General features: G+C 38.8%; 1 protein-coding gene across 3 annotated transcripts in view; it reads left to right on the forward strand.

Moving 5' to 3' along the window:
• The window catches only part of RAB3IP (RAB3A interacting protein), a 167,626-nt gene that overhangs the window by 105,847 nt on the left and 43,251 nt on the right, over positions 1–18,528 (forward strand). The window contains exon 1 of one of the 3 annotated variants that reach the window (XR_007470348.1): positions 11,891–12,085. The exons of 1 other annotated variant lie outside the window; for it this stretch is intronic. The gene's annotated coding sequence lies outside the window, so the exon portion shown is untranslated. Of the gene's footprint in view, positions 1–11,890; positions 12,086–12,911; positions 13,175–18,528 lie in introns of those variants that run through there. One more of the 3 variants, XR_007470349.1, reaches the window with a different exon arrangement.

The raw sequence follows: 18,528 nt of genomic DNA on the forward strand, positions 1-18,528 counted from the left end.
ATGCAGCTGAACAATTCCTCAGATGTCTGGACTGTATTCAAAAAGTGTATCCTGAATTTCTACTCCAAATTTATGTTTCTGATAGTTGCTATCAGCCTGAATTTCAGCAGTTTCATGAAAGGAAGCTATGTGGACAGAAATTTAGGACAATTTTGTGATTCATAAGCCACTTCTCAAATTCTAATTGTGCCTTTTTTGATAACACAGTTTCCTTTTGGGTCTGTGAAATTAAATTCCTTTTATAACCAAGCTGCACAGATAGGAGAGATACTTGGTAATCCAAACACATCTTGAGGTTTGCACATCAAAAACAGCTGCAGAAACTTAAAGTATGGTTCATATTCATCAAAATATGTGTATTCTGAAATTTGGACTTTATTTCTACCAAAATAGTACAGCAACTCCTCAAATCTATAATTCCATTAAGCTCAGAGAAGTTGCCATGAGCTCAACTTACATGGCTGGTTTGAGCCAGAGATCTTCACTTCCTGAAACAAAAGCCATTCCTTTCCCCTGTGGTTTCAAGCTCAGTACATTCAGATGTTTCATCAGACCAGAAAGAAAGCACAATCTCTTGGGTCCCTGCATGTTGAGCAAGTTGGGCCTCTGAGAGCCCTTTCATTCACCAAAGTCCTTGACCTCAAAACAACTCTTTAACAAGTTCCCATAACCTAGCCTTCTGATTTCATTAAAATAAACCCCAACTGTACACACTGCTTTGTCTTTGTCCAGTCTGGTGATGGTTAAGAACACAGGCACAAAACATATTGACAACCATGGTAACTTCCTTTTTTACACCAGGAAAAGAATATTTCTTGTACAGCTCAAGTCACAAATTTGCCTGATGAATGATGCAAGGAGCATCAGACTTCTCCTTTGTCTTGAATTAGTATCAAAGCATCCCTACCCCCTCTTTCATTTACAGGTACCCCACCTATAAAAGACATCCATGTTTATACCAGACTTCTCAAATTCCTTAGTGGCAGAGACAGCCCTTGAAAAGGTCTGTGTTCTAGCTAATCAGGGTCAGTTAGGTCACCTACTTTATAGCATTCCAGTCCATACATTTGGCACGTGGACTGTACATTTTAAATTTAAAATAAAATAAATATTTTTACATTGTTGTTTAAGTGTGTGTGTGTGTGTGTGTGTGTGTGTGACAGTGGTTTTCAAACTTTTTTTTGTTTAATACATCTGGAAGTTCAATATGTGAAGGAAATAAAAGAGAAGCCAGTTGTACTAAAAGGGGGCTGAGACACAAAATCCCCAGGCCTGTTTGAAGCCCATTTTGATGCATAGTCAATTTTTGTGACTAGTCCCTGGGTAAATGAAGAGAAGATATATTATTTGCATATATATATATTTATGCCTTTATATAAATGTATATAAATACATATATATGTATGTATATAACCTACCATATTAATTATGTTACTTAAGTCTTCTCTATCCTTACTTATTTTGTTATTTTTTATGATGTGATTAGTCATGGTTTCTGTGGATTTCTTCTTGAATTTCCTGTAATTCTTGCTTTATGAATTTGAATGCTATGTTATTTGGTGCATGGATGTTCCTACGTGTGACATCTTAATTTTTCAGCTCACACTTTATTGTTATAAACAAATAATCCTTGTCTTCGTCTCATTTATTGCTTTTTCCATGAATTAAGCTTTGTTTGAGATATAATTTTGATCTTGGCTTCATTTGCTTGGTATCCCTTTGTCTATTTTATTTTTGTTTTAAATCACTTTGTTTTCATTATCTTACGTATATAGCACATAGTTGGGGCTTGGTTTGATATTCCATCTGGGAAAAGTTTTCAATTAATTGGTAAATTTAATCTTTTTATAGTTACTGAAATAAAAATTATGTTTTATTTTAGTCTACTTGTCATTTTTTGTTATGATTTTGTTTTATATAACTCATTTAATTTTTTGTCAGTATACGGCCTGTATATTCTCTGTATATGCATGTTTTTTGAACTTGAAAGGCATGTATTTTTGCTCTAGTGGATAGCTTAATAACTTTATAACTGTTACTATTTTTAGATATTATTCAAAGCAGAGAGCAGTATATTTCCTGTTCTTCCCCTCCCCATTCACTAACTATACATTTCTTTGTAATGTTTACCTTATTTCTTTTCTCTTTCATCTTCTGTTGGTTGTTTCATTGCTATATTGTCAGGATTTTAAAAAATTTACTCTCTGTTCTCTGACCATAATTCTCACATTTGCTTTAGACTTAATTCTGCAGATAAGTGGATTTGAGGATCACTGCCAGCTTTTTAAATTTTTTTCTAAATTCATGGTTGGCTAAATTTCATCCTCTACTAATGTCCTATAGAAGGGCACATGAAAACCATATTGCTTGCATTTTCAAAAATGTTGTCTATTACATTTATACTTGAACAAGTTTCTCTGGTATCAAATTCTTGGATATAAAATCCTTTGGTTCAGATTTTGATTTTTCCCCCCCTTATAGAGATCTTGATCATTTTTAACTAGCTATCCAAAAGATTTTCATTAGCTTTGAAATCCGTTAACTTTACTAGATTATGTCTAGTTTGACTATTCTGTGCCATTTTTTTTCTTTGGGATACTATATGCCCCTTCTATCTATAAATTTAGGTCCTCTTATATTTCTGGAAAGTCACTCAAAATATTTATGTAAGCTTTTTTTTTCTGTCTCAATATCTAGATTATTTTCTTGGTTTTCTTTCTTAATTATGCATATACTGACTTTCTTTTGTCTCTCTAACATTTACATAATTTTCTTTCTAATCCTTTAAAACTGTTTATTTCCATTTCATTTTACTTGCTTTTCTCAATATGGTATTCCCTGACTCTAAAAATATTTTATTTTGTTTTTGTTGTTTTCCTTAATAAGTGTTTATTTTCCTTTGTGCTATTTCTAAGTCTGCCTTCATTTTTGAGATAGTTTAATTTTGTTTCCTCCCACTTCTTTCAATTCATATTTGAATTCCTTTTGTGGTTTTGCTTTATTTTAAAAAATTTCAAGTGAAGAGAGTTAGGAAAGTTGAGTTAATCATAATTGTCAGTACTTGCTACATTAACAGTTGACTCTTGCAAGTTCAGCCTTATTTATTTCTTCCTTTTTATTCATATTCCTTTACCCCCATAGGCAATCATTCGCATATGTTAAATGTGCATCTTTCAATGTGTTTTTGTTATATGTGTATTGTTTTTATGTATATACTTTTTTAATGAACATACATGGTAATGATCATATATCTTTATTTTTCACTTAGCATTATGTTTTTAAGATCCATCCATGTTGCTTTGTGGCCCTCTAATCAGTTGCTTCTAATGTGGCATAAAACTCCATGATGTGCATTTACTACTTTTTACTTATTCACTCTCCTGGTGATAGTTACCAGAGTGCTTCCAACTCCCCGCCACCACAAATAACCCTGCTGTCTTAACCCATTCGGGTTGCTATAACAAAATACCATAGAATGGGTAGCTCATAAACAGCAGAAATTCATTTCAAAGATCCTCTTCCAAGTTGCACCCATAACTTTTAAAATTTATGGCTGTACATTTGGTTAAAATTTTCTTTTGCTTAATGGCAACATTTTTTAATGAGAATTTTAATTTGCCATTTTTTTCCTATTCTCTTCTTTTTTTCTTATGGTATCTTTGTATGCTGGTTCCTTTTTGATTGACTACTCATCTTTGAAGGAAAAGTTTTTCAAAATATGCAACTTACCAAAGGTTTATGCTGAGGAGGGGCCTCCCCAAACATGTTCCAGCCCAATAGGAATTCTCCTTATGACACAAAGTTTATGTGGATGAGTTCCTTCAGCTTCTACTTCTAAGAGAAACTGGTGGTTGCAGGGCTGCTCACATTGCAGAGTCCATCTTGCCTCAGCAACAGAATGCTTCCTGCATATATGGCATGTCTGAATGATTCCTCTTCCAACTGTGCCTTACCTCCTTCTCTTTCATAATAAATCAAATTGAGAGGAGGCATTGCTGCCAATACACATACTTGATTCCCTTGTTTCAGATGAAGGATTTTTGGTTTTGCCCCTAAGTTAAGTCAGTTGTTGAAGTGTATTTTGTTGATGTTTTCTGAGATCTGTAGCCATCGACATTTTTTATCAGTCTTCCTGTCCTTCACTGTACCTCTGCACATATTGTAGTTTAGGGTTTCAGGTGTCTCCTGTTTTCAGTGAAAATGGATTTTGCATTTTTGTGTGTCATTATCTTTGCTACTGGGTAAGTTCTGAGAGTAGAAGGACTTGTAGAAGATGCTGTATTTACTCCACCATTTTAATTCTGGATGTTTCTCCATAATACATTTTAAAAGTCACTGTTTTATGTATATATTATGTTATCTCACTGTTGATTCTTAAAGTTTAGCATTATAAGAATTGCTTCCAATGTTTGTTAAAAATTTCAGTAATTAGGCCCAGTCCTCAAAGATTCTGATTCATAGGGCCTGGGCTAAACAAACACCTCAGGTGATTCTGATGCTGGTGGCTCACCAACCGCATCTTGTAGGCGGCCGCTTAATAGTATTAACTGACTGAATTACAAGGGTATTTGCGTGAGAACTCTTGGTATACGTAGTAGAAAATATATTGTTTTTATAAATAAGACTGGCTGAGATAACATATGTAGCGCTAGAGAAGTACTGAGGCAGGGATGTTTTCTTTAGAGAATGGAGAAACATTTTTTTTCCTACCTCAGAAATATTATGTGATCCATTCAGTTGAGTGGTATTTAGCACATTAATTATATGCAATAAATATTGATGAATGGCAACATCAAAATAAGGCATAGTTTAATAGGTAGAAAGTCTCAGACTCCCCAAAAGTGACCCAAGAAATACAAGTTATCTATAGTTTATGTGACCAATCAGGCAAGTACTCCCTTAGGGTCAACTTAACCATATGGTGGATTATCTGTTAATTTGTGGACGTGTTAGATACAGTGCATGTAACTTCACCCCTCTTCCTCCCCCCACAGTATTCTTTGTGGCAGACTGCTAGTTCTCCATTTTTCCTGGGCAGATGACTTTCAATGTAAAGACTACATTTCCCAGCCTTCCTTATAGCCATGTTTGGCCATGTGACCAAGTTCTCATGAACTAATGAGTCCTCCTTTATTTTTCTTCATAGCGTGCCTCATTACCTATCATGTTATTATATATCTATTCCTATATTGACTGTCTCCTGCACTAGAATATAAGAGCCATAAAGGCCAGGACATTGTCTTATTCTCTGTCATATTCCCAGCATCTAAATCAGCATTTGGCATGTAAGGGACACTCAGGAAATAAGGGAATGAATGCATAAAAGAATTACTGCAAAGATATAAGGATTATTAGATATTGCAGGACATGTGGCTTCCCAATATTCCTATAATGAGGATGACTAATAGGCCTCATAAAGGATAGTTTATTCTGCTTTGGGTTACCAGTTGAGCTTGAATAATCACTCTCCCTGAGTACACTTATTTTCAAATTCATATTTTCAAAGAGAAGGGAATTGACTGGGTTTATCTCATTCAACAGAATGAAGGATCCCAGATGTGGATCCCTGTTGTTGAAGGTTGACTTTCCTCATATCCATTCTAAACACACAGGGTTGCTTTTGGCTCAGGTAACTATACAGGTCCAGTTATAAATGGTCAACACAGCATGGTTGGTTTCTCTTAAATTGTATACTGGCATGAGTCTCGGCAACCTTGTGCAGAAAGACCATCTATCCTCACAAGAATGTGGTGAATATCGCTGGCACTCCCAGGCTTTCAAATGTTGCTTCATGGGAAGTTGTTTGTGCTGTATTACATGTGTTTCACATGTATTTGAAAGCATTTTTTAGATGTCCTGTTCTGAAGTGTCAGAATGATATAATGAAAATATACAGACTAGTATTCCAAAGACCTGGGTTCAAGACCAGCACATATTAGCTCTGTGACTTTGAATAAATCACCTCATCTTTCTGGGTCTCAGTTTCCTCATTTGTGAAAACAGGTGATGAGGTGAGATGACTTAAAGGTCTCCTCCAGCTCCAATATTTTATGACTCTGTAAGTACTTTTAGAGATTTCACAGCATAATTGTGAACATTCCCAACTATATCAAACATCCTCTCTTTGAATGTAGATTTGATTTTTTGGAACAGATAAAATTTATCAGAACCATGTGTTTTAATACTATATAAGACAAATGTAGATGGTAATGTTTTTAAGGCTTGGAATTATCATGCTTGCCTTTATTTCCTGTATATTCATTTGCAAGTGGCAGAAAATGCAACACAAATTGGCTTAAGCTAAGAGATAATTACTGGCTTATATAACTAAAAAGTTCAGCGTCTCCACCTTCAGTCACAGCTTGATCCAGGAAGTGAGATAATGTCCTCAGGACCCACACTTGGTTTTCTTATCTCTCAGTTCTGCCTTCTCCCTGTTAGTTCCATTCTCAGGCATGTTCTCCATTGGGTGGCAAGATCACTGCCCGCAGCCTCAGGCTTACATTTAATCTTCTTAGCAATCCTCATAGAAAGAGAGATTCACTTTTCTCAACAATTTCCCATAAGTCCCAGAATTGATTTTTATCAGCCGTGCTTGAGTCATTTGCTTATCATGAACTAATCACAGAGACCAGGAGGATTCTCTGACTGGTTAAGCCTGGGTCACATGCTCACCCCTGAAGTGGCGGGAATTCAGTTCTACTTGAGTCACATGTACTGAATATGGTAGGAGGGTACTTCCCCAAATAAAATCACTGCGCTGATCTCAAAAAGGTAGAATGATGCTAACATTAGAGAAGGAGGGTGCGGGGAAAGAAAGAGGGGAAGACATCTACTCAGTTGTTGCATTTGACAAATTCATCCTTTGAAATGTTTCCCCTTTCCTGTTTTTTTTTTTTTGCAGTATAGACACTCACTATCTCGTAGTAGCTTCCTAGTAATTTCCTTGCCTTGAGTCATCCCCCGCCTGCCCCTGCCCCCGCCATCCCAAGTACATTCTAGGCATTGCCACCATGTTATTCTTCCTAAAGCACTGGTTCGATCATTTCACTCTCCAGCTCAAAATCTTCCAGGAACTCTCTTCTGACTACTGTACTGGATTCCATATTCTTCAGTCTGGCATTTAAATCTTCCACAATCTGGCTCCCACATATTTCCAGGCTTATCTATCTACCTATGCTTGTCCCAGGTGCACTGTTCACCATCATGTTTTCCTTACAATGCCTTTGCTCTATTTGTACGTTCTACCCTATCACCATTTCTCCCATCCTAAGTGTGATATCAGATGATGAGCCAGATACTGCAGGTTGTTTCCAATATCTGTTCTCCCCTTTTTCTTTAGTATTAGAACCATTGATTTCTAGCTGGACACGTGGCCACTCAATAGAGACTATATGTTTCAACATCACTTATAGTTAAGTGTTGACCAATGTGGTGTAAGTGCAGTGATGTATACAACTTCTGCAAGTGTTTCTAAATAGAGGGATGTTCTCTTCTGCCCCATCACCTTTCTGCTGCCTGGAATAAGGATGTGATGGCTGGAGCTTGAGCAGCCTGCTTGATGGTAGAAGCTGCATCTTCAGGATGGTGAAGCCACAAGATAGAAGGAGCCTGTGTCCATGATGATGAGAGAGCCACCATATCAACCCTACACTGCCTACACATACATGAGAGGGATACACTTTATTTTGTTTAAGTTAGTGTTATTTTGAGTTTTTAACTGCAACAGAAACCAATCTTTCCATTAAAATATGTTACTTAGGAAAATTTTCTGGTGGCCAATAACAGGAATCCATTCAAAGAAGAATGGGGGAATTATTTTAAGGATATAGGATTGTTTTCAGAACCCATGGGCAGGGATGAAAGAAGACTCAGGAATAGACCTGAACCTGGGACTGAAACATTGTGGGGAAGCTAGGAGGTCTTCTCGTTGTGTCTCATCTCTCCTTCTCTTCCCTCTTACTGCAGATTATTTATGTACCTGGTGTAGAGAAGCAGTAAATAAATATTTGTTTAACGGATGGCAATTTGTGTGTCTGTGAAATAAACTGGATCCAAAGCCAAGTCTCAAAACATTTCCTTATAAATATGTAGCTTGTTAAAGTGACTCATTTGTAGGGGATCATACATTTTAGAGTCTAAGCCCTTCTGTCAGCCCTTTCTCTCAGCCCTCTGATTTTTTCAGTTGCCTATTCTGACATCAGAAAAAGGGCATGAAATGCAGAGTTGTGCACAACTGATCTCATGAAAGATACATTAAAGACAACTCTGCTTTGTACAGGAGTTGCAAAAGCAAATTTTTATGTGACACAAGCACTGGTCCACAAGTAAGCATTTTGCTAGACAAGGAAATGAGAGGTTATTTTTGGTACATTTTTTTCCCTAACCAGCTTTTTTGTTTGTCTGTTTGTTTCATTTTGCATTGTTATTATTTACTGTCTAGGTTCTTGCTTTTACCTAGTTTTTGCCCTTGAGGGCTTCTTATGTTCTTGTCAGCTTATTGATATGTTTCATAAGATGTTTTATATATTTAATCTAGCATTTGGTGGGAGAATCAGCCAATCTCTTGTCTGCCATTCCAGCTGGACACGAAGCCCAGTGTGTTTTTTAAAAGCGTTTTTAAAAAAGTTCATTTGTTTGTAGGTACTACCCTGAGTTCTGAAGACCAGGGCCCTAACTCTGGTGGTCCAAGCTCCCGATCTGTAAAGATGAACTACCTTTACACCTACATCAAATTGCTTTTTATAAAAGGCTTATGAGATAATTAATCTGAAGTCAGTTTGAAACCAGAAAGTACCATGTAAACATACAACACTTTCTGAGCTTTGAAAATAAAACAGAGGCAAACGAGCAATAAAAGTTGTAACTAAGGATAGCAACCTTAGAATGATTTGTTCAATTTAAAATTTTTAGATATTTGCAGTCCTTTGTTTTCTGGCCCTTGATATGGATGGGAAAGTCTGAAGGTTAAAAAAAATTACTTTATTTGACATTAATTATATAACTTATATTTTAGTGAAAGAAAAAGAAGGCAAACCTGAGCACACTATAAAATCCATCATCATGTTTTTAAAGTTTGTGAGGAGTCTGTTACTTTAGTATATGGCTGAGCAATCTAACTTAGGATGCTTACAACGCTTTATGTATTTTGCAGGCTGAGATTCTGAGTGTATAACATTCTGTAATGCATCTTGGTCTCTGTGCTGCAAGGACACTAAAGTCCTACTACAGGTAACTACTCAGATAGCTCTTCTCATTCTCAAACTGTGCTAGCAGGTGAAACACCTCCAAGTCCATTCCAGAGAGCCTTGTGGATGACAGGTGGGCCAACATGGGACTCGGGCCCATGGCTACTGCTCACTATTTCCTGTAGATGCATGATATCTTAGGTCCTATGTAGAACACAGCATAGGGCCTGTCCTCTAAACATTTATATACCAAGACAGTGTATCTACATGTATATCATTAACTCATTCTGCATTTCCTGAGCCAGTCCTCCTACATGTCAGGCTTTGTTCCTGTTCTCAAAAAGTTCATAAGGAAATAGACAAAACTACAATTACCGTTCTATGTGATAAGTGCTAGAAAGAGAGAAAGTGCTATAAGAGTACAGTAAAGGGCACCTAGCCCACACTGGGGTGGGATAAGGCTGGGTGGCAAGGAACAGGGAAGGGTTCACAATGGAATTGATGCCTGGGCAGAATAATGAAGGATAAGCAAGAATTAGCTAGGTAAGGAAAAGATGGAGGGTCAGGGCATAACAAGAAAAAGGAGCAGCATATGTAAAGACAGCATGTACGAAGGAGTATGGCAAGACTGGAGAACCCAAGTAGTTTGCTGTATGATGAGTTTATTTATTTCACTTAGTTGTTGTTGACACATTTGTTTTCTTCACTATGTTTGAGTGCTTGGATGATGGAGATTGTGTGTAATGGTTTCTCTGTTCCTATGTCTAGCAGTAGGCACGTAGATCGAGCATAAAAAATGTTTGATGAATGAACGACATGGTATAAGGGAGAATAGTTAGAAGTCCATTAATGAGTAGGGTCATGTCTAGTCCCAGTGAATAACAGATGGGGTAGATTTAAGAATTATTTGCAAAATAAGATGGATAGGACTTGATATATTGGAGATGGAGTATAAAAGAGTAAATAATGACTTTCTAGGTTTCTGTTTTTATTATAGGTTGATGATAATAATGATGTTATTAATAATAGCTAATATTCATTAGGCACTTTGTGTCATGAAGTACACTAAGTATTTCACATATATTAAGCCATTTAATTTCTTAACGACTTAGTTACGTAGGTAATCTTATTATCCCCGTTTACTGAGCTGTTAGAGATCAACTAGCCCAAGGTCACTGACACAGCTAGTAGGTGCCAAGCTCAAACCCAGGAATTCTGATTCCTATAGCCATCCACATAACCTACTCTTCTTTACTGCCTCTAATAAATGTGATCAATATACAGAGCAGGGGTCCTACTCAATACATATATCACACAAATTGCATGTAACTCTTTTACTAAACATAGAGACACATACTATGATGTGACTGCCTCTTTTGGATCAGATTTTCGGAAGCCTGGTTTATATTTTCACGTTTCCTCTCTGGAGGACCTAAAGTGGGGTGGAAGTTATCAAAGAGTTGACACAAAAGATGAGAGAAGGCAGGTGCAGAAACGACATTTTCGAATGCTCTAGCAGCTGCTAGAATGCTGGAATCTAGGTTCTATCAGACTCCCCCTCCTCCCATCCATCCCCCCAGAGACAACAGACACGCACGAGCGCACCCACACCCACACCCACACACAGACACACACGTTGTAAGGTACATATGCACGCCGTGTGTCAGGTTGGTTCTAGCTGTCCTCAACTCACATCGAAGGTTCATTTTCCGACTCCTGGAAAGCCCAACGCACTCGAAGTGAACCCGAGACCGCCTGTCGAGCCCAGGGCAACAAGGCTTAGCGCCAGCTCGCCCTGTTCCCAAGGAAACCGCCCGCTGAGGCACCTGGGGCCCGCGCCGGGCACCTGCGAAAGCCCCGGCTGTCGCCAGGGGGCGCGGGAGCGCGTCGGCCCCACCGGCCCCACGCCCGCCCCGCCCCCATCCCCGCCTTCCCTCCCCGGGGCCGGACCGCTCCCGGCTCCCAGCTCCGCTGCCGGCGCAGGCGCAGTCCCGCGCTCCCTCGGCGGCTGCCCCCCGGTAGTGCACCCGCCGCGGCTGAGTGTAGCGGCGTCGGCCCGCCGTTCTCCTCCGCCTGTGACTCCTTCGGCGCGCGTTGTGTGCGGTTCTGCGCGCGCTCCTGAGCGCCGGCCGCGGCGGGTTGGTCAGGTGAGTGCATCCGCGGGAGGGAGAGGCCCGGGGCGCGGAGCACCGCCCCCCTCGGTGCCCGCGCGCCCGCCGCCCGCGAGTCGGCCTGGAGGGGCGGCCGCGGCAGGTGCAGGTGAGGGCGCGGCGCGCGGGGACCCGGCCGACTGTCCTGGCCCAGCGAGCGCGCTCCCCCGCCTGGGCTCGCGGGCTCCGGGACCCCGGCGGCGGCGGCGGCGGCGGCGGCGGGGGTTCGGCGCTACGGAGCATCTGGGCGCCCCCTGGGGCCGCTGGTGGGCGTCGGGCGGCGGCGGCTCGTCCCCTGTCCTCCGGGCCCCGGCGCGTTACTCATTAACTGCGCGGTTCCGAGCGCTGAGGCTGGGAGCCCGGCGCCCGGTTACCTGTCGGCTGGGCGCGCGCGGCCGGGAGCTGGGGCCCCGGGGTTGCGGAGGGGGCTGTAAGGAGAGTTCGCGAACAAGTCTGGAGGCCGGCGCTGGACGGGGCGAGGCAGTAGGCGTGGAACGCAGACGGCGAGCGGGGCACCGAGTCGAGGCGTAGAGGTCACCCTCGGGAGGTTTCGGCGAAACCTGGTGGGCAAGAGCCGGCACCCGGGATCGCGCCTTAGGAGGCAGCTCAGTTCAGCCTGACTTTTGTTTCGGGGAGTTGAGGCGAGCTGCACAGACGTAATTGTAATTACACAGCCCTTCCAGCGTGGATAACTCGCTCCGACCGCCCGGGGAAAAGAGAGCTTAATGGACTCTGGAAGTGATGGTGGTAGGTGGAATCTGCAGCACGTGAAGAGTTGTCAGTTGTTATGGGATTTAAAAAAGAAAAAAAATCTGTAATGGCTAAAGGGTAAGGTCTTGAAAATTAAGAGCGCTCAGTTAATACTGATTCCGAAGAGGCAGTTTAGTTTCGTGGAAATGTAGCATATTCCGAGGATACCTGTTTCCTACTCTTCTGTTTCCCCCTCCAACTTATCCCTTGCAGGGTAGGGAAACAGCCATGTAATCTTTTGCCGTGGAATGATTACATAATTGGAGGAGAGGCCGATAAGAGGATTAAAAACAAAACCGTTCTATTGTAAATCTGTTGAAAGACCTGGTTTCTGTTCATTATCCTCATTCGTATTTTGTTGTTCTTGCCCTTTTAAAGAAAAAAAAATGGTGAATGGCGCTTCAAGGAGAAAAGAGGCAGAATAGATTTGTAGACCAATCATAGTAAATATTTGATACTGGTAAATATTCCACCAGTTTTATGGGGCCTTGTCCTGTTAACATTTGCTATTTATTTACTAGTGCCGTGCATTTTGATAGGACACTTCATGTTTGGACAGACACGTATCCTAAATATGGTTTATGTGATATAATCCTAAAGCCCTTGTGGAATGTATAGAAATAAACTTAGCAGTTATACAGTTTTACTACAGTAGTGTACGTCTTACTATTAGAAAAAAAGCCTTTTTATTTTTTTCTTTTTCCATTTCAGTAATATTATATATTGGTACATACCTTTGTGAACCAAACTGGATACATTTAGTATAACTCTTCCTTGTGTGTTTGGCGAACACCTATCTGTGGTATGGAATACCCCTCTGACTTTTCACCAGGATGGATATTTGATGTTCAGCTGTTTTGTGAATTTGCTAATTCGTGGAGTTTCTAATTAGATCCAGCTGTACTGTTTGAATTGGTGTAGTTATGCATGTGCTTCCTTTGATGATATTATTTTCCTTTAATTTTCACTAAACCCTCAACCTCTGCAACACACGCACAGACACTCTACAAATAATTTTTTAAATTGAAAGAGTCTTAGAAGACAATCTACATCATCTTGTTTTTTGATATGGCAGAACAAAAACTTGTAGGTTACAGTAGTTTCACATGTATTATTGTAGTTAACCTTTTTCCCCCTCCCTTTCTGAGCAGGACTCGCTGAACCAATTTTAATGAAAAACTGTCTATTTTTAAAGTTTTAGCTCCATTACTTACCGTGCATATGACCTTGAGTAAAGCATTTAACCTCTGAGCTTATTTTCTCCATTTGTAAATGGATGTAGTGTTAGGTTGAACCATATGAATTTGCCAGTATTCAGCTGTTTTTAATATGGCTCAACCTAATATGAACTTCATAATGGTGGGATCAGAATTAAATGAGATACTCCACGTGGGAGGTGGAGGAGAGGAACAGATGTTAACGCAACAGTGTGCCATGCATCCTGCTCGTTACTTCAAGTACCTTGACTCCTCTAGTCCTCAGCATATTCCTGGAGTGTAGATGGTGTTGTTGCATGTTACAAACCAGGAAATTGAGGATCAGAGAAGTGAAATAACTCGCCTCTGGTTACTTAGTTGTCGGTGTTCCTATAGCTGCCTAATGGCAGAGCCAGGATTAAACACTGAGAGTGACTGCCCCAAATGGAACTCCTACCAGTTTTGCTCCTTCCATTCCTGAACTACACCTTCTGTAAAAGAGCTTTGTGACTATAAGAAGACACATAGATGAAAAGTGTTATTATTATTTGTATTTCTGGTTAAAAAATATCCAAGTTTTCTGATGATGGTGATAACCAGCACTGCTGCTACTACTACGGAGTCTAGAGCTTATGGTGTATCAGGTTCTGGTGTAAACACTATGCCAACTCATTTATTCTCACAGTGACCTAGGAATTAGGTAATACTTCATCCCATCTTATAGTTGGGAAGGTTGAGGCACTGAGTGGTTATGGAGCTTAAGGTGATGGATGCTTAAGGTCAAAGCTAATTAAGTGAGGGCACTAAATTAGGAGTCTGGTAGTTTGTCTTTGATGTCCATGATCTTAACCACTACACTCTACTACCTCTTCATGCATAGGTTGTAATACTGAAGAATTGGTTTTAATTTAGCTTTTATGAGATACTTAATATTGGTGTAATAAGTAATTCTTAATGTATCACTGGAGATTTTTAAATCAAATATTCATTGAGTATCTACTCTGCAAGTCACAGCGGGGGTTAAAGGAAAGACTTTAAGGCATCTGGAAGGTGGGCTGTGTAATCATTCCCATATCTTTTGTAAGTTCCTCAAAATTTAGAAAGCACTTTCACAGATGTTGTTGTTGTAATTTTAATGAGTGCCAGATAAGACACAGTGCTAGAATAGTTGGAGAGTGGGGAGGAAGGAAGGATGAGTTGGTAGAGGTACTTGCGTGTTGAGGGAAAGCTTTGAGGATATTCTGAGGGGAGTGCACCTTTTCAAACTAAACCTTTGCCCTATATAGTGCTAGTCAAGGTGTAGTTCAACAAAGCGTAGTAAATTGGTTACTAAATGAATTACCTAAATACACCTGATATCCTAAAATAAAATATCTGAGTTTTTGAAAGCTCCTTTCTAGCTAGTTTCTCTTTTTTTTTCCTGTACTGCTGCCCTTACCTTTGCCATGTAGTACGTATCTTTTTTTTCTTTTATGCTTCCAAAGCATGGAGTATATGCCTCTATTTTGGTATTTATTTTGATATTTACATTGTTTGTAAACGTTTGTTGACAATGAGGTGTCTTTTTCTAGGGTACACATGCTTTGGAGGCAGGGCTTTAATTCATCTTACCCCATTTTATAGCTTTAGCATTGGGCCTGGAACCCGGTAGATGCTGTGCTGTTTGGTGATGGATGGTCAGTGAGAAAAAATGTTAGGATGTATTGAAATTGATCTAGCAGTAGAAATGGAAATGAGTGTTCAAAGCGGGAATTGAGGGGACTAAGGGAAGGGGAGGGGTTACTTACAACAGGTAACATTAACTTGCCAGCTCTGTTTCCCTTCTGCTTTCTCTTTCAACTTAAAGCTAAATGAGGTAGTTTCATAAGCTTCAATTGTATATAGAAAAAAGTGAAAAAGTAATATTGATTTATCTTAGGATATCAACAACACGAAATTCCATAGCTATAACCATAAGCTAAGATTACTTAGATCAGAGGGAAAAGAATGGAAATTATTGAAATAGTTCAAGTTTGAGAGATTTGTTGCTTATAGTTAACACCTGTAAAGGAGCATACTGATGATAGCTTAGAACCAATTAAATAAGTGAATTGTCATTTGATGTGTCCAGATAATAGTATTGAGTATTTGTTTGTGGGCATCTGATTGACAGATCAGGATAAAGTGTAAAAGAACAACTAAGGTAAGTTAGAAAAACAGTAAGTAAATGTGCATTAATTAATTTCCTGTTGGGAAGAGAATTACATTTGAACACTATACCTCAGAAGGGCTTGTTTTCCCCTTCCTTCTCCTTTATCTAGGATAAACAAGGATCTCTTCTGTTTTGTAAGACAGACTCCTTTCTGTGCTCTTGTTATTTTCCCCATCATTTGTTCCTTCTTAGGTCTTTATAGATATTATACATTTGTGTTATGCTTTACAATCTTTAGAACATTTTTACATTGACAGTTAAGCCATTTGATTTCCTCAAATGTAGGCAGGGGAGATAACACCACTGTTACAGATGTTGAAACTGAAGCTCAGAGAAAGTAAGTGACTTGCCCAAGTTCACACAGCCAGTTAATAACAGAATCTGAACTAGAAAGAAGGTTTTCTGAAGCTTGTTTGATCAAATGCTCAGGTTTCCCCAAACTTTAAAAATTCAGTTTCATCAATCTTGCTACAGGGTACTTGCTGTTTTATCTCTAAATTTTAAAGGTGGCAGGGAGTCACTATCTCTACTCTTCGCTGCTCTGCTATTTATTCCCTCTCTAAAGAGTCTTACTGTTTGTTTATCCAGTCAATATATACTTCAGTGCCTATTGAATATTTAGTTGACATATATTCTTACATACATAAGATAAAGAGGCTTACACTTTTAAGAAGAAGAAACCTGGAAAACAATTACTTTTTACATTTTTGTTCCAGGAATTTGTAATTAAATACAGTGTTAGTAACCCAGTAAGTTCTGAGAATTTTCTGAAAACCTTTAATTTTAAGAATCTGCAATAACTAACATCTCTCAATATGTTAGGTTGTACATTTAAATCCTGTGGAATTAGTAAATGGAAATTAATTTGTGGTCTGTTTTAATAAGAGTGGGAAGATTGTGAGCTTGACAGACCACCTGACTAATATTTCCCTTGGGTTATGAATTAAATTCACACTTATAAACATAGACTGCTTCCTAAAATGTAAATGTGAATTTTTTTTTTTTTTTGCTACAACCAAAATGTTAGTTTGGAAAACCAACTTTATAATTATAGGGAAAGTTAATGAGAAAATTATTTTTTATATATACACCTTTTTGTTTTGTTTTTTCTTCCTTTATATAGTATTTGAATAAATCTCAAAACTTTCTAATTATTGAGAATTTAAAATACAATAAGTAGATGCAAAAGTATGATGAACCTCAAATTTCCCATCATCTAGCCCATCAGCAACGGTCAGTCCTGCCCCATATACTTCCCTGTATTATTCCCCCTCCTGTACTATTTTGAGCAAATTCCAGGAATTGTAAATATTTCAGTATGTATCTCTAAAAGATAAGGGCAGTTAGCTACAATACTATGACACACTTTACAAAATTAACACGAATTCCTTAGTGTCAAATATGCACACTGTTTTTGAATACATAAGGCCACTATAGTAAAATCAGGCTTCTGTTGATTTTTATTTATATGCTATTCCTCCCCTCCCCATCAAGAACTATAAGGGGCTGAGTGAGTATTTTAAACCCCAGCAGGGCAGCAGAATAGATAAGGAAATGATGATAGCAAAGAGAATATAGGAAAAAACCCAGAAAGAACACAAAGTAATAGCAAATGCTCATTTCAATAGCAGTGCATTAGAGAAACTTTAGTTTTTTCTTTCTGAAATTAAACAAGCGTTCAGAGATTAAATAGGATTCTTCTATTTGGATTGTTCTTTTCTTACGGTTGGTTGGGTAAGACTGCCTTAGAGATCCTCTGTCTTGATGTAACCTTCATCTGAGTCTTACCCCTGACCTCCAATCAGTTTTACCTTTTAAGTGATTCTTAGATGTAGTGGAGTCAGGTGTTGGAGTCAGACGCACCAGGGCTTGAATCCTAGCTCTGTGGTTTATTGACTGTTTGACCTCGACAAAATTAATTTAATCTCTCTGATCCTCAGTTTCTATACCTGTAAAATAGACATAAGAATCATTTCAAAGGGATGCTGTGAGGAATAACAGAATAATGTACATAATGTATATGTGTATATGTCACACATATAGAATGTAATAACGTAATGCATATGTGTGTATATGTAGAAATATAAATGAATTGTTCTGAATGTTTTTCATATATATAGATAAATATGCCTCCGTCTCCTCATTTGCAATGCGTGATCTTGGCATTAGATCAGACCTTCATAATCTCTTGCCTAGCCTGTTGCAATAACCTCTTAATCAATTGCCTCTAGTCTCCTCTCTCTAGTTAAAGTCCTCGGGAGTCATTTTTCTCATGACATCACAGTACATCTGTACTTCCTAAAACATAGATCTGAGAATCTCTTGGATAAACTCCAAGCAGCAGTTCCCATGTTAAATGAAGCTTTTAATTATCTGTCGCATATCTGCCTCTCCAGCCTGATTTTGTCACTCTTTTTTTTTTTTTTTTTTTGGTTAGTTTCATCAGTGCCAAACCCTTATTCCTTGACTGTCCTGTCGTATTTCCTTGCCTAGCCCACCTACAGACTCTTTATTCAGCATTTCAAATCTAACTTATATTTTATTTCTCCTTGAAACATTCTCTTCCTCCTCTCCCCCCCAACCCACAGGGTAATCATTTAGTGGCTCATGATAGGCTATGCACCTTCTTTTTAGTCCATTTTCATATCTGTGTTCTCAGAACTTAGTACCAGCATGTGCCTGGAGGAGTTGAAGCTGGCAGACATCTTCCATTCCAACTAGAATAAATATAATTGATAAAAATTATTAAGTACACTTATTTTATACTAAAATAATATAAAATATATTTAATAAGTATATAAATCATTAAGATTTTTTCTAGGCATTCGTTAAATGAGTTAATACACGTGAAGTTCTTAACAACACATAGTTAACTGATACATAGTTAACTTTCAGTAAATGACTGCTGTTTTTGCTGTGATAGTGCTGACTTTTGCAAAGAAGAAATAACATGAAATGCGTACTAGAAATCAGAAGCAAATGGTTTTGATCAACTTTTTTTAAATTGGAAATCAGCTTTATTACCTAAAGCTGAGTAATAATAAAGCCATCCA

The sequence above is a fragment of the Orcinus orca genome, chromosome 11, assembly GCF_937001465.1.
Source record: "Orcinus orca chromosome 11, mOrcOrc1.1, whole genome shotgun sequence".
Taxonomy (NCBI): domain Eukaryota; kingdom Metazoa; phylum Chordata; class Mammalia; order Artiodactyla; family Delphinidae; genus Orcinus; species Orcinus orca.